At 41.4% G+C, this 14215-nt stretch overlaps 1 pseudogene across 1 annotated transcript; it reads left to right on the top strand.

Annotated features, from left to right (window-relative positions):
* The first annotated feature begins 4636 nt into the window (after positions 1-4636).
* On the top strand, positions 4637-13946 carry LOC309613311 (small integral membrane protein 10-like protein 2A pseudogene; annotated as a pseudogene). Its single transcript has one exon. The product of its transcript is annotated as a small integral membrane protein 10-like protein 2A pseudogene (transcript).
* Positions 13947-14215: the final 269 nt, after the last annotated feature.

Genomic DNA, 14215 nt, shown 5'->3' with positions numbered 1-14215 from the left:
CTGGGCTGGTAAAGACCACCACTCCCCTTCTCAAGGCTGTAGTAGACCCATTTCTGAAAAACTATATTTTTGTAAGTGAAATATTAAATATCTTGGAGGATCTCAATCTTAAGAAGGATCTCAGGGAGAATTTTCACATGAGACAGATATTTGATTCCAAATTATTCTGATCCAAGTTTTAGGGTTACAAATAATAGCTAATATACTTTGGACACTTGCTTCATGCTAGGCACTGTGTTAAGTATGTTTAATGTGCCTTATTTAATCTTCATATTAACCCAGTGAGTCACTATAATTATTCCAGTTTTAGAGATGAATCAATCAAGGCTTATTAAGTAACTTGCTGAGGGCTTCCCAGTTCTGAAGTGATAGAAGCAGCCTTCAAAAGTTATATCTTTTTGAGTTTTAAGGATTGCTTTTTATTTAATATGATTTTTTATAATTACATAAAACATGAACATGTTTCTAAAGTCAAATCTATAAAAATATTGCCTCTATCCTCCTCCCCTCCATGCTATTTCATCCTTTCCCCCACAGGTAACCCCTTTTTTATGGTCTGTCCTTCCAAAATTTTTATATATGTAAGCAAATATCTTCTCTACTTTGCTAAATTTAGAGAAAATAAAACCAAATAATGTTCTTGAACCTAATCATGTAGAGTGGAAGGCATAACCGTGTAAAAACTATTCCAAAGTGACTTAAAACACAGTTATTTGATTGCTTTGATTACTTTGGAAGACACCAGGGGATCATCTCTCAATACACATCCGCACACTACGTTCTGTCTTGGACCCTGCTGCCTGAAGAACCCAAATGGCAACAGTAATAACACATTGAAATGCCTGGCTTTACCAGCAACAGAGCTGCTTCATTAAGGCTTCAATCATTCATGTCTTTGATTAGTAGCTCAAAACCCTGAGGTTGTCTTGAAAATATTTCAAGTAGCCTATACTTAAAGAAGTCGACTCTTCTTTTTTTGTGGTCTACGGATATGAGCAAAATAGTTTGTCTTGAGCATTTAGGATCAGCTGGATTCGTGTCACAGATCCTAGACCTGAAAAGTGATCCCAGAGCAGAGGGAACGTTTCCTGGTTTTCTTCCTTGCAAATTTTCACCCCAGGAGACAGATATCAATGTTGCCATGTGCTTCACTCATCAGCTCACAGAAGTAGACCCCGCAACACCACTGATGTAGCAATCTCTCTATGGATGCAAGTTTGCCCTTCAGAGAAATTCTAGGCCTCACATATACATTTGTATATTATTCCACATTGCCAAAAATTTCACACCGAGTGAACTTGAAGTACAAATCATTGCAAGTCTTGTTGCAGCTGCCATGTTTTTCCTACAACTGGGTTGTTAGGAGATACAACAGGCATCTGGGTTGTTAGTGACTGAGGATGGGAAATGCCACAGCTGGTCTATTGAGTGTAGAGTCTCTACTGGTTTAAATTTAGAAAAGATGAATATGTATAAGGGCTTTTGTGGCCTTGTTCATTACTTTGGTCCCTTTTCACATAAGATCTTGTATTCCTCAACCATGAATTCTATTAATATTAACCATTAATTCTATTAACTCATGGACCAAGAGTTTCCATGGTCAGAGAAGAAGTAATGTATAAATCTTAACCATTCTATTCATTTGCAGATGATTTCAAATTTGATCTTTATATTAGAGCCAATGGGTTATTTTTTCAAATGTCAACTTCCAATGGGTCTACCTCATGTGGTTGTCGGAAGGATTAAATAAGATGCTGCAGGTAATGTCCTTCTCACGGAGCCTGGCACATAGTGAGTGCTCAATAAATACTAGCTGGAAGCAGAGTGCACCACAGTTAAACCACTCTGGTGTTGGAGGGCTTGAGGGTGAATCTCAGCTCTACCACTCACTATTTTTATGACCTTGGGCAAATAAGTTGACTTCTCTGTGCTTCAATTGTCTCATCTGAAGAATAGAGAGAATGACAGTCTCACTTCAGAGGGTTATTGTAAGGAAGAAAACATTTCCATCAATGAACATCAGAAACATATGTTTGCATAAGTTAACATGTAAAGCACTTTTATTAGGACCAATGGGATAAAAACTGAAGTGATCAAAATGGTTTTATCAGACTATGCCCACAAAGTGTTTATTTAAGGTATTTGTCATTTGTATTGTACTGCCCAATTTTTTTTTAAGATTACAAAAAGAATGTTTAATAAGATATATCACAGAGTATTATCAATTTAGGAAAAACAGTGAAATAGCAATAAATAAGAAATGAATTATATTATGGCAAGAGGATTGGTTTGGAGTGAAGGGAAGGCCAAAGAGTATAAAATGGCTATTAAATGTTGGCATTAAAGCATGATGCATTTCATTTTATACTATGGAATCTCTAGTCTAATCTTTTTTTGAAAGTCTTCCTGAAAGAGTTGAGGTAATGACAATCTCAGGCTTTTCTTGGCTTATCTTCCCATAAAGCCTTCTCTCAAACTTTGAATATCGATTGTCAACCCATTTGGTAACCAACTTTTTTTTCAACAAATATTTGTACTGCTTAATTTTTATTGTTGTTGTTGTGTACTGTTAACACTTATCAGATGCTTACCATCCATGTCCCAGGCACGCTGCTGGGCAATTCCTAAGCATTGCCTCATGTAATCCTCTCAACATTCCCCATAATAACAGGTACGGCAACTAAGACACAGAGCACATAAGTGACTTGCCCAAAGATCAGCCAGCTTGAACCACAGTGTGTCCTACTCCAGACCTCTTGCATCACTTTATTCTATATCTTACGATAGTCTAAAACCATTGCTAACAAAAACACGTGTACAATAGAATGCTAAAAATAAATAAAGCCTCTGGGAAGGAGGCCAATAATTGAGACCGGAACCTCGGATAAAATAGTTATTGCATCAAGCATTAATTTAGAGCTAAGCTTCCCAACAACCAAGGCAAAACAGAGTACATAATGTGTCATACGGTATCTGATTTTAAAAGAAAGCCATGCTCTTCCTTCCCTCACCCTGAACCTGGAGTACTCCTACTCATTTCTTCATCAATAAAATCTAGTAAACATCTACTTTTGCCATACACATTTCAGTCCTTCAAAAGACACACTAGTCCCTGACACCAAACTCTCAGCTAAGTTTACGGTGTGGTTTTTCATAGGACAGATATGGGATGACCTGTTGAACAATGTCTTCATAAGAGCTGGTGCAGAAGCTGCATGACCACAGTCTGAGTGACCACTTCTGGTGTCAGCCCTCGATAAAGGCAGATAGTGAAACCGAGGGGGGCTCTGTGGGGCTCCTGGGCATGGAGGCCTTTTTGTCCCCCGTTTCTTGTAGGCTAGACTCCAGCCTCCATGACCTACCCTGAGTTCTGGAGGGCCGATTCGAACAGCTGCTAAACAAGGGAGGAGCAGCCAACAAACCACTTGCAGCAAGATTAAAGGGACCAGAGAAGCTCATCAAGATTAGGAAATGACCACCTGCGATGAGATGAAGGGAGTGCAGGCCCTGCACACACCCTAATCTTGTCAGCAACCCACCCTTGAACTATTGCTGTAAAACGCCTCATCAAATCCTCCTGGGTGAGGACATACACTTTTTCAGGGCAGGAGCCCTCTGTGTCCCCCTTTGCCTGGCAAAGCAATAAAGCTATTCTTGTCTTTCTTTTTTTAAAAATAATTAACTAATTTGTGGCTGTGTTGGGTCTTCATTGCTGCACGCGGGCTTTCCCTAGTTGCGGTGAGCGGGGGCTACTCTTCATTGTCGTGAGTGGGCTTCTCATTGCGGTAGCTCTTTTGCTGTGGGGCATGGGCTCTAGGCATGCAGGCTTCAGTAGTTGTTGCACATGGGCTCAGTAGTTGTGGCTCGCGGGCTCTACAGCACAGGCTCAGTAGTTGTGGCGCACGGGCTTAGTTGCTTCACGGCACGTGGGATCTTCCCGGACCAGGGCTCGAACCCATGTCCCCTGCATTGGCAGGTGGATTCTTAACCACTGCGCCACCAGGGAAGTCCCAACCTATTCTTTTCTACTTCACCCAAAACTCTGTCTCCAAGATTCAATTCAACACTAGTGCACAGAGGCCGAGCTTTCAGCATCAGTAGCAGCATATTCAATCCATGGGTCCTGGTAGGGTTAAGTACCACAGGGATCTTTGCATGACCACGAAGTACTATGATCTGTTCAACTGAAAATAACCAATGAAGCCATTGTGTAAGATAGCGCGTTGCTTTATACTGGACTTGAATATGTATAAGGAGTAGCAGGCCCAAAGATTTAAGAGGAAATTATGGAAGAAATTAAAATTTTTTAAGCGTTAAATTCTATCCATTGAGGTAATATATTTTCCTGAAAATTGGGGAAAACTAGATATCAGTAGCAGAACATCTTGACACAGCCATATAAAAGTAGTGAGCATAAAACAAGATTACAAGTGAGAGGACAGAACTCCTTGATGCCTCCCTTGTTCATGGGAGTGTGGCTGAAGTTTGGTGGTCAAAGCAGGGAATGAGGAACTGGCCAAGCCAGAGGAGCCCAGAGCAGTGGGCTGCTGCCCTCCAAGTCCCTGGGGTGGGGGAGGAGCATCCGGACTCAGAAGTCAGCCTCCTTCCATAGAAGGGATTCCATGCTGTACCATCGTCTAGGTATTCTATTTCTTACTCTGCCTTTGGGCCCAAAAGCAGCAGGCTAATGTGCCTTCTGTATTTCCAAGACAGGGTAGCATAATGCAGCATTTCCCAAACTTTGATGAGAAAAAGCTTTGTTGGCAGCACACCTATTAATATCTCCAGAACAATGTTCCTCGTGACACACTGATCTAATGTAATGTGTATACATAGGTGAATAAACTCTGGCCAATGTTTAAGATAAGGGAAATAATCCTTGTATTATGCTTTCATCTTGCTTTCAATTTTAAACGTTGGTTTTTCTTTAAACAAGGCCTTCTGACTCACTGAAGCTCTTTGTGCAAGGAGGTATGTTTGCATTTCAAAGTCTCATGTTTCCTAAGAAAGCCAAGTTCTGAAAACACATTTTGCTGTGATAAAGACTTTTCTGAGATTATAAAGCTAAACAAAAAGTACAATGAATTTAAAAGTTCTTTCTTACCATGGATTTAGCAGCAAGAGACCCCAAAATACTTATTTATACAATCTTCTTTGCCTATGAATCCACTGGGCAACTACATAACCAACAGGTTAAATAAACACATATAGTTGTACATATGTGGGTGGGTTCATGGGTAGTAACTGTAGGGTATGTGTCCTTCAGGAATATTAACTGTTCTCCTCCAGCTGGGTGACTTTGACAAACCATTTCCTACGTATATTTCAATCTTGCCATCTGAAAAATGAAGGTGTTGGATTATAGTGTTTTTAATACTTCCTCAAAGATGAGAATCCCGAGAAGTAGTGGTTAAATATTGAGATTACTAAACCCTCTATTTGAACTTCTGATTAAATGGACCTAGGTTGTTTGTTTATTTTTTGTTTGTTTGCTTATATGCTTATTTGTTCATTTGTTTTTAAACAAAGGCTCTAGGTCCTTATCTTAAAGGAATTTGAAAACTTGATTAGGTGACTCAGGGACTGTCCATCTCTGCCATTCTATAATTCTATGACTCAGTGAGGTGGGAGATCCACTAGCCCCCTCAACAGAAGCTTACTGTAGTTAAGATGAGACCTTGGCCTTCCCTGGTGGTGCAGTGGTTGAGAGTCTGCCTGGCAATGCAGGGGACACGGGTTCGAGCCCTGGTCCGGGAAGATCCCACATGCCACGGAGCAACTAAGCCCATTCGCCACAACTACTGAGCCTGTGCTCTAGAGCCCGCGAGCCACAACTACTGAGCCCGTGTGCCACAACTACTAAAGCCCGCACGCCTAGACCCCGTGCTCCGCAACAAGAGAAGCCACTGCAATGAGAAGCCCGCGCACCGCAACGAAGAGTAGCCCCCGTTCGCCGCAATTAGAGAAAGCCCGTGCGCAGCAACGAAGACTCAACGCAGCCAAAAATAAACAAATAAATAAATAAATTAAAAAAAAAAAAAAGATGAGACCTTGGGGGACTTCCCTGGTGGTACAGTGGTTAAGAATTTGCCTCCCAATGCAGGGGACGGTTTCGATCCCTGGTCAGTGAACTAGATCCCACTTGCATGCCACAACTAAGAGTTCTCATGCCACAACCAAGACCCGGGACAACCAAAAATAAATAAATTAATTAAATTAAATTTTAAAATAAAGATGAGACCTTGGGAAATTTCTCTTTCTTACGTTCTCCCCCATGAAGAGTGGCATCTAGATAAGTTTGTGTGAAATAGATATCTACCTCTCATAAGTCAAGGAGATGATAAGCCCTATGAGAACAACAAACCCTAGTTATGTGGTGGTTATTAAAACTGTGAACACTCTTCCCCTTAACTCTCCTGATGTGTTCTCTTAAATAAATGTCCCACTCAGGGTCCTAGCGTCTGTCCTCCTCCCCAAACCTCACGGTGATAACTTTCAACATCCAGAAATGGTTTGAGAACCGCATAACTCCATGACCTGTTGTCAAAGCTCAAACTCCTAGAAACACCAAGTCTGATCACTTACTTTTTCTTCTCTGGAAGCCAGTTAATCCCTCTGAGACTGACCCAACCATTTCTGGGAACTGGTTGGAAAAATGAAGTCTGGTTTTCCAACCAATCCTTTGAGATAATCATAAGACAGAAGGCTAAAAGGTCCTGTGACTTTAGTTTCTCTAAAAGAAAACCTATAGGACAGCACCCAAACACAATCATCTCAGTTTTAATTTTTAAAACTTAAGTTGCACCTTCCCCTGTCCAAATCAATGATTCATGCAGGGAGGAAAGCAGCATCGTGTTTTGTTGCTGAAAGACTGTAATCTCCTTCTCTGAACATCTTTAAGAACAGTGCTGGGCGGCGGCCCGAGCGCAGCCAGAGGAGGAGGAGGACGCCCGCCCTGCACCGCAGCTCGCATCTGCGGCCGCGCGATCCACCTCCCGCGCCACTTCCCCCGCGTGCGTCCCTCTGGCCGCGGAGCCGGCGAGAGGCCACACCAGACCGATGGCGGCGGCCCTGTCGGGCCTGGCTGTACGGCTGTCGCGCTCGGCCGCGACCGGCGGCTCGTACGGCGCCTTCTGCAAGGGGCTCACGCGCACGCTGATCACCTACTTCGACCTGGCCTGGAGTTCTGCGCATGAACTTCCCCTACTTTACGTCGTGGCTTCGGTGATTCTCAACGTGCGCCTGCAGGTACATATTTAGAGCAACTAACTTGTGGCACTGTGGGGGGGTGCCCAGCAGAATGGCTGAGCTCCACCCACCAGCTCACCCGCCCTAGAGCAAAGCGACCAGCTCGCCTCGCGCACACAGACGTGCCAGCCGGTCTCGCCATTGCCCCATCTTTTCATATAAATGGGCGGCTAGAAATCATTTGCTGAAAGCCTGCAATATAACCAAAAAAGCCTAAGATATAATTAAATGTTGAATCTCAAGGAAATAGCTAATTCAAAGAACAGAACTTAAAACTCTGAAAATCCTCAGAAATACTTGAGAAGTTCTTGCATCCATAAAACAAAAGACAACACCGAATGTAGGGAAATGACAATAAGCATAGGATGCCCTAAGGGGGAAAAAGGAAAAGTTACTAACAACTTAAAAAACGATAAACTGTACAAGAATGGTCAAAATAGGAGACAAATCTTCCAAATTAGAAAAAGAAGAGAAGAGACTTCCGACTGAATGGAATCGATTCTAGGCAACAGACGGATGGAGCTAGACAGAGGAAATTTACAACATGATCTGGAAGGCATACATTTCTTCATCCCAAAAGAAAAAACAATGGCAAACAGAACCTACTGGGAAAAACAAACATTTCAAACTGTACAAGGAGAGCATGCTTCACATATGAAGCAACCTCAGATGTGGCCTGTTTTTCAGCCGTTGCCTGGAGTGTGAGAAAGGGAATCTGAACGCTGGCATGTGGCTCAAGACTCTGCAGTCACAGAAAATCCAATCATAGGGTTCAACTTTGCTATTCAGTGAACAGTGTTTAAATAATCATTGCGATGGAAATATTAGTTACGCATTTTCATTTTTAGAGTAAATCTCTAGGCAAAGCAGGGGAGACAATTATAGTTACAGAACAGAGTGGGAATGTTAACCAACTTTGACAAGTACAGGCAACAAGTTGGCAGGCAGAGAGGAAGAAATGGAATAGTGGTGTTATTCTCCTAAACTAGGAAGTCCACATACTGTCTCTAGTTGAAAGAATATGACAGATTTAGGGGTTAGATTTTTTAAGTGAACAAGGTAACCAACAAAAGAGTTAAAAATAGTGATACAACCAAATGGAGGGGGGAGGAAATCCAAGGGGACAGCAGGAAGTCAGCAGAAAATGCCTCATGTCATCAAGTTAAGAAATAGTAAGAAAAGCATATTATTAGGAAAAATGGAGTTAACCTCTAAATAGACATGTAAAAGTTTTTGCCTCTGGGTTGGGAAAGCAAAAGTTGAGAAGGGTGGATGGGGATTTACTGCTTTTCATTATATGTCCTTTTGTACTGGTTGATTTTCCTAAATCCCTTATATGCATGTATTACTTTGATTAAAAGTTAAAACTTATTAAAAATGAATTTACTGCAATTTTTAAAAAAAGAGTGTTGATCAGAGTGAGAGAAAAGAATTGACCCTAGGGAAAGGAAATATAGATATGAGACTGATGAGGTTAAGTAAAAATCCTGAAATCCTGAATTTGAAATGCCAAGTATCAGTATGAACTCATGATATATATATATATATTTCTTTTTAATAAATTTATTTATTTTTGGCTGAGTTGGATCTTTGTTGCTGCTCGAGGGCTTTCTCTAGTTGCAGCGAGTGGGGGCTACTCTTCGTTGCGGTGTGCGGGCTTCTCATTGCGGTGGCTTCTCTTGTTGCGGAGCACGGGCTCTAGGCGCACGGGCTTCAGTAGTTGTGACTCACGGGCTTAGTTGCTCCGCGGCCTGTGGGATCTTCCCGGACCAGGGCTCGAACCCATGTCCCCTGCATTGGCAGGTGGATTCTTAACCATTGTGCCACCAGGGAAGCCCAACTCATGATATATTTTATCTTAAAAAAACAAAATGTATTTTCTAGCTCTGTCCATGGAAAAGGCCTAGAAACAATGAACCAACCAAGTAGAATAAAGACATGTAGTACACAGATTGTGATCCTTAAATCCTATTTTCCACCAAAAAGAGCCAGGGCTCCTTGGAGAAATGGATGATTCCAAATCTAGGGTAGAAAATTACACGGCAAGCTTGGATTGTGTTTCCATGCTAGAAAGCAAGGAAACTATTAAAGACCACTAAGATTATGTCAGAAGGACTTGGGAGCTAACTTAAAGAGGATCCCACTAGTCAAAGATGGGACAATTTGAGCACTAATAAGAATAATCACTGTAATGTATGGAAACCATCAAACATATTAAAAATCCATGAATTTATTATGATGTGCTTAAGTCTTCATTGGTCAAAAAAAAAAAGTGCACTGGTCATATTTGGTGGACCCTAGGGAATCAACTCATTATTTTGAAAACTTGTAAATAAAGGAAAAGAATCAAGCACTTAGCCTCTTTGCTGTACAATCTGTAATTCAGCCAAGTAGTGGATTAGGAGAAGTTTCTCTTTATAGATTATAGAGTATTTCAGCTAAATACATTGTAAAGGAATGATATAATTTGACTATTGCCAACTTACACTTCTTAATGTATCTATATAATGATCATCAGTAGCTGCTAATATCACAAACAAAGAAACAACCAGACTATTCATCTCCTGATGGAAATATACACCATCCAGGAAGTATTCTTGCCAACAAACTCAAATTGGAATCTGATTAAGTTTCTAGATCTAACCACAAATTTACAGGACATACAGGGGTCAGAGAAAGATGAAAGCAGGAAAATACAGACTATATGGAAAACTTTATAAGACACTGACCCAGTTTCCTCAATGAATAAATTGCAAAGAAAAGAAGAAAAAGGAAAGAAGGTGACTTTTAGGTTAAAATAGACAAACATATCAACTGTTCAATGCGTGGATTTCATTTGGATCCTGATTCTAACTAAAAATAGTAAACAATTATGAGACAATCAGGAAGTTTGAACACAGGCTAAATATATAATGATATTAAGGACTGTTACTTTTTAAAAGTGTAGAAATCATTCTGGTTGTGTTAAAAATAGTTCTTATATTTTAAATACTCACACCTATTTATGGAAAAATGATATAATACCTGACATTTGCTTCAAAGTAATCTGGCTTGTGGGGAGTAGAGAGTACAGAGGGAAGCTAGATGGGTTATGAATTGATAGTTATTAAGCTGGATGATGGTTACAAGGGGTCTCATTATGCCAGTCTCTCTACTGTTGTATACAGTAAAATTTTTCCAAAATAAAAAAAAGGATTGATCATCCCCTCTCTTGGAAGGATTCACCTTGCACATTCTTTTCTTTTTTTTTTTTGGCCGTGTTGGGTCTTCGTTGCTGCACACAGGCTTTCTCTAGTTGCAGCGAGCGGGGGCTACTCTTCGTTGTGGTGCGCAGGCTTCTCGTTGTGGTGGCTTCTCTTGTTGCAGAGCACAGGCTCTAGGCGCATGGGCTTCAGTAGTTGTGGCACGTGGGCTCAATACTTGTGGCTCGTGGGCTCAGTAGTTGTGGCTCGTGGGCTCTAGAGCGCAGGCTCAGTAGTTGTGGCGCACGGGCTTAGTTGCTCCAGGGCATGTGTAATCTTCCCGGACCAGGGATCAAACCTGTGTCCTCTACACGGGCAGGCGGATTCTTATCCACTGCGCCATGAGGGAAGTCCCTACCTTGCACATTCTTGAAGGTGGCCAAGGAAGCCACCCTTTGTTCTCATTCCTGTGGGATGAGCTATGCATGGAGATGGCAGAAGCAGGATGACCCTGCTTTATTCTTTCACCATATTGAGGTGTTTCAAAATAAGTGATTTGAATAAACATTCAAAAGCAACTTTTTCCAACATCAACTTATTGCAGTTATTTGAGGTGGGGGTGGAAGGCCACAGAGGACCATGATGTCAGACTCCAGAACACAAATTTTTTCCCCCTAACATGATTTAAAACTCAAACCATCTTCACATGCCTTTCTGAGGCCAGAAGGACAATCCTGGGCTCTTGGCCAGAACCAACCCCCCACCTTTTCAGGACCAGTGTCTTTCCTCTCACTTCTTTAAAGAACCGAGAAGAGCAGAAAAACCTGGAAAACATTATGCACCTTTGACAGAAGTAAAATAAAAACATACTGTGTCAATTTCTCACAGACACTGTAGTCAGAACCTCATTTTATTTTCAGATGTGTGGGAGAGTCTTCTGTTAGATGCTCAGTCCAGCACAGCAGGGAGAAAACAGGATACACTGTAACTAGGTTGTAAATAGATTTAAACCCCTTGGGTCACCCTGCCTTTAGTTTCCTAATGCCCCGCCCCACAACGGAATGACAGGGCCAATATCCTCAATCTCAAGAGGTTTTCAAAATTTCATTCTTCACACAACTCTGGAATTTCTTATGTGCACAGACTAAATAGAAACAAAGCCAAATTCATGACAAATGACTTTTTAAAAACTTGAAATAAAACAAGCATTTTTCTGAACAGGAAGAGTAACAGATGCAAAGAAAGCCACCCAAATTGTTTTCTTCACATGCTAAGCTTCATATCTGTCCTTCACACTTATTCCGGATCCACGTTGCCGTTTTCATTAATTTGCTTGTGGATTTGAACCCACTTTGATTCCCATCCTGTCCATAAAACCTTCAGTCTCTCTTGAGAACCAAGGTCTAGGCTGAGGAAGTTGCAGTTAGAAACAAAAGTGAGTTAATAATACCAGGCAAAAAGTATTAAGTAAAGCCTGCTAAACTTTCTTCATGCCTTCTTGCTTGTAACGCTTGCATGACCCTCTGAGGTAGCTGCTCTTATTTCCTCCATTTCACAGTTGAAGAAACCAAAGCTTCAAAGGGCTACAACTAGTAAGAGACTCAGCTATGACTGGAACAAATTTCTGTTTTACTCCAAAGCTCAAGCCTGCAATCACTGCGATAAACCTTTTACCAGGAAGCTTTGGAAGGGACTTAGCTATTTATGTTAAAAGTAGCAGAACTTTGTAGGGAAGATGCCAAGGCAGTAAGACAGAGTAAGAAAGGGTACAGGCTGCTTCGTGTGACTGTGCATATTGTGTACTGCACAACTCCAGGGGGCGCCACTCACACTATTGTTTATGGAAGTGGTGCCTTTGAAGTTGTGCTGGGCACCACCTGCATGGCCATATGCCTTTAATGGGCATGGGCCTTGAAATTTAAATAAGCTCCTCTGATCTTTGACCTTCATTTCATTTCTCTAAGCTTTAACTTCATCACGTGCAAACTGGGGCTGCCAATAAATGCAGAACAGGCAATACTGCTAAGATGACTGTACCCCAGTGGCTATTAGAGTGGTTATGAATATACAGTTTATGAGTACTGTGCCTAGAAAGCAACTTCTCCCAGAGTACTCTTCCTAGGGGGGTACAATTGGGTTTGGCCAAGTGCAAGTCTCCTTCTCCTCCTCCTGAACCTCTACAGGCAGGAGTGCCAAGACCTCAGTCTTTGAGCATCTTCTCTGCCTATACTCATTCTCAAGGTGATCTCATGCAGGCCCATAGCTCAAATGCCGTCTAAAGATGATAACTCTTAAATTTTACCTCCAGCACTATGCTCTCCTTGAGCTTCAGATCTTATGTCCATCTTGACATTCCCATTTGGACATCTAATAGGCCCCTGAAACTAACATAATTTAAGATATCCACACAAGCGACAAAACCAAACATAAATATATGGGACTACATCAAACTAAAAAACTGCACAGCAAGAGAAATGATCAACAAAATGAAAAGGCAACCAGTGTAATGGGAGAAAATATTTGCTAAATACATTATATATAATAAGGGGTTAATACCCAGAATATATGAGGAACTCATATAACTCGGTGGTAAAACATAATTCAATTTAAAAATGGGCAAAGGGACTTCCCTGGTGGTGCAGTGGTTAAGAATCCGCCTGCCAATGCAGGGGACATGGGTTCGAGCCCTGGTCCAGGAAGATCCCACATGCTGCGGAGCAATTAAGCCCGTGCACCACAACTACTGAGCCCACAAGCCACAACTACTGAAGCCCGTGTGCCTAGAGCCCGTGCTCCGCAACAAGAGAAGCCACAGCAATGAGAAGCCCATGCACCGCAACAAAGAGTAGCCCCCACTCACTGCAACTAGAGAAAGCCTGCACACAGCAACGAAGACCCAACACAGCCAAAAATAAATAAATTAATTTTTAAAAAAATGCGCAAAGGACCTGAATAAACATTTTTCCAAAGAAGACATACGAATGGCCAACAGGTACAAGAAAAGGTGTTCAACAGCACTAATCATCAGGGAACTGAAAATCAAAACCACAATGAGATACCACCTCACAGCTGTTGGAATGGCTGTTATCAAAAAGACAAGAGATAAGTGCTGTTGAGGATGTGGAGAAAAGGGAATCCTTGTAGATCATTGGTGGGAATGTAAATTGGTGCAGCCATTATGTGCCAAAACAGTACAGAGGTTCCCTGAAAAACTAAAATGAAGTGCTATATGATCCAGCAATCCCACTTCTGAGTATATATCCAAAGGAAATGAACTCACCGTTTCAAAAAGATATCTGCACCCCCCATGTTCACTGCAGCATCATTACAATAGCCAAGACATGGAAACAACCTAAGTGTTCATCAGTGGATGAATGGATAAAGAAAATGTGATACACACACACACACACACACACTGGAATATTATTCAACCATAGAAAGAAGAAAATCCTGCCATTTGCTACAACATGGATGAAACTTGAAGGCATTATGCTAAGTGAAGTAAGTCAAACAGAACAAGACAACTAGCATATGCTCTCACTTATATGTGGAATCCTAAAAAAAATCTTTTAAAAATCATAGGAACAGAGAGTAAATTGGTGATTGTTGAGGTTGTGGGGGAAGAAATGAGGTGAAAGTGGTCAAAGGTACAAGTGTTCAGTTATAAGATGAATAAGTTCTGGGGATGTAACGTACAGCATGGTGACTATAGTTAACAATATTTGAAAGTTGCTAAGAGAGCAGATTTTAACACACACACGCAAAGGTAACTGTGAGGTGACGGA

This window comes from Balaenoptera borealis (assembly GCF_965194805.1).
Source record: "Balaenoptera borealis genome assembly, chromosome: 1".
Lineage (NCBI taxonomy): Eukaryota > Metazoa > Chordata > Mammalia > Artiodactyla > Balaenopteridae > Balaenoptera > Balaenoptera borealis.
The sequence above is the reverse complement of the archived record's forward strand: the minus strand, read 5'-3'. Positions and strand labels throughout refer to the sequence as shown.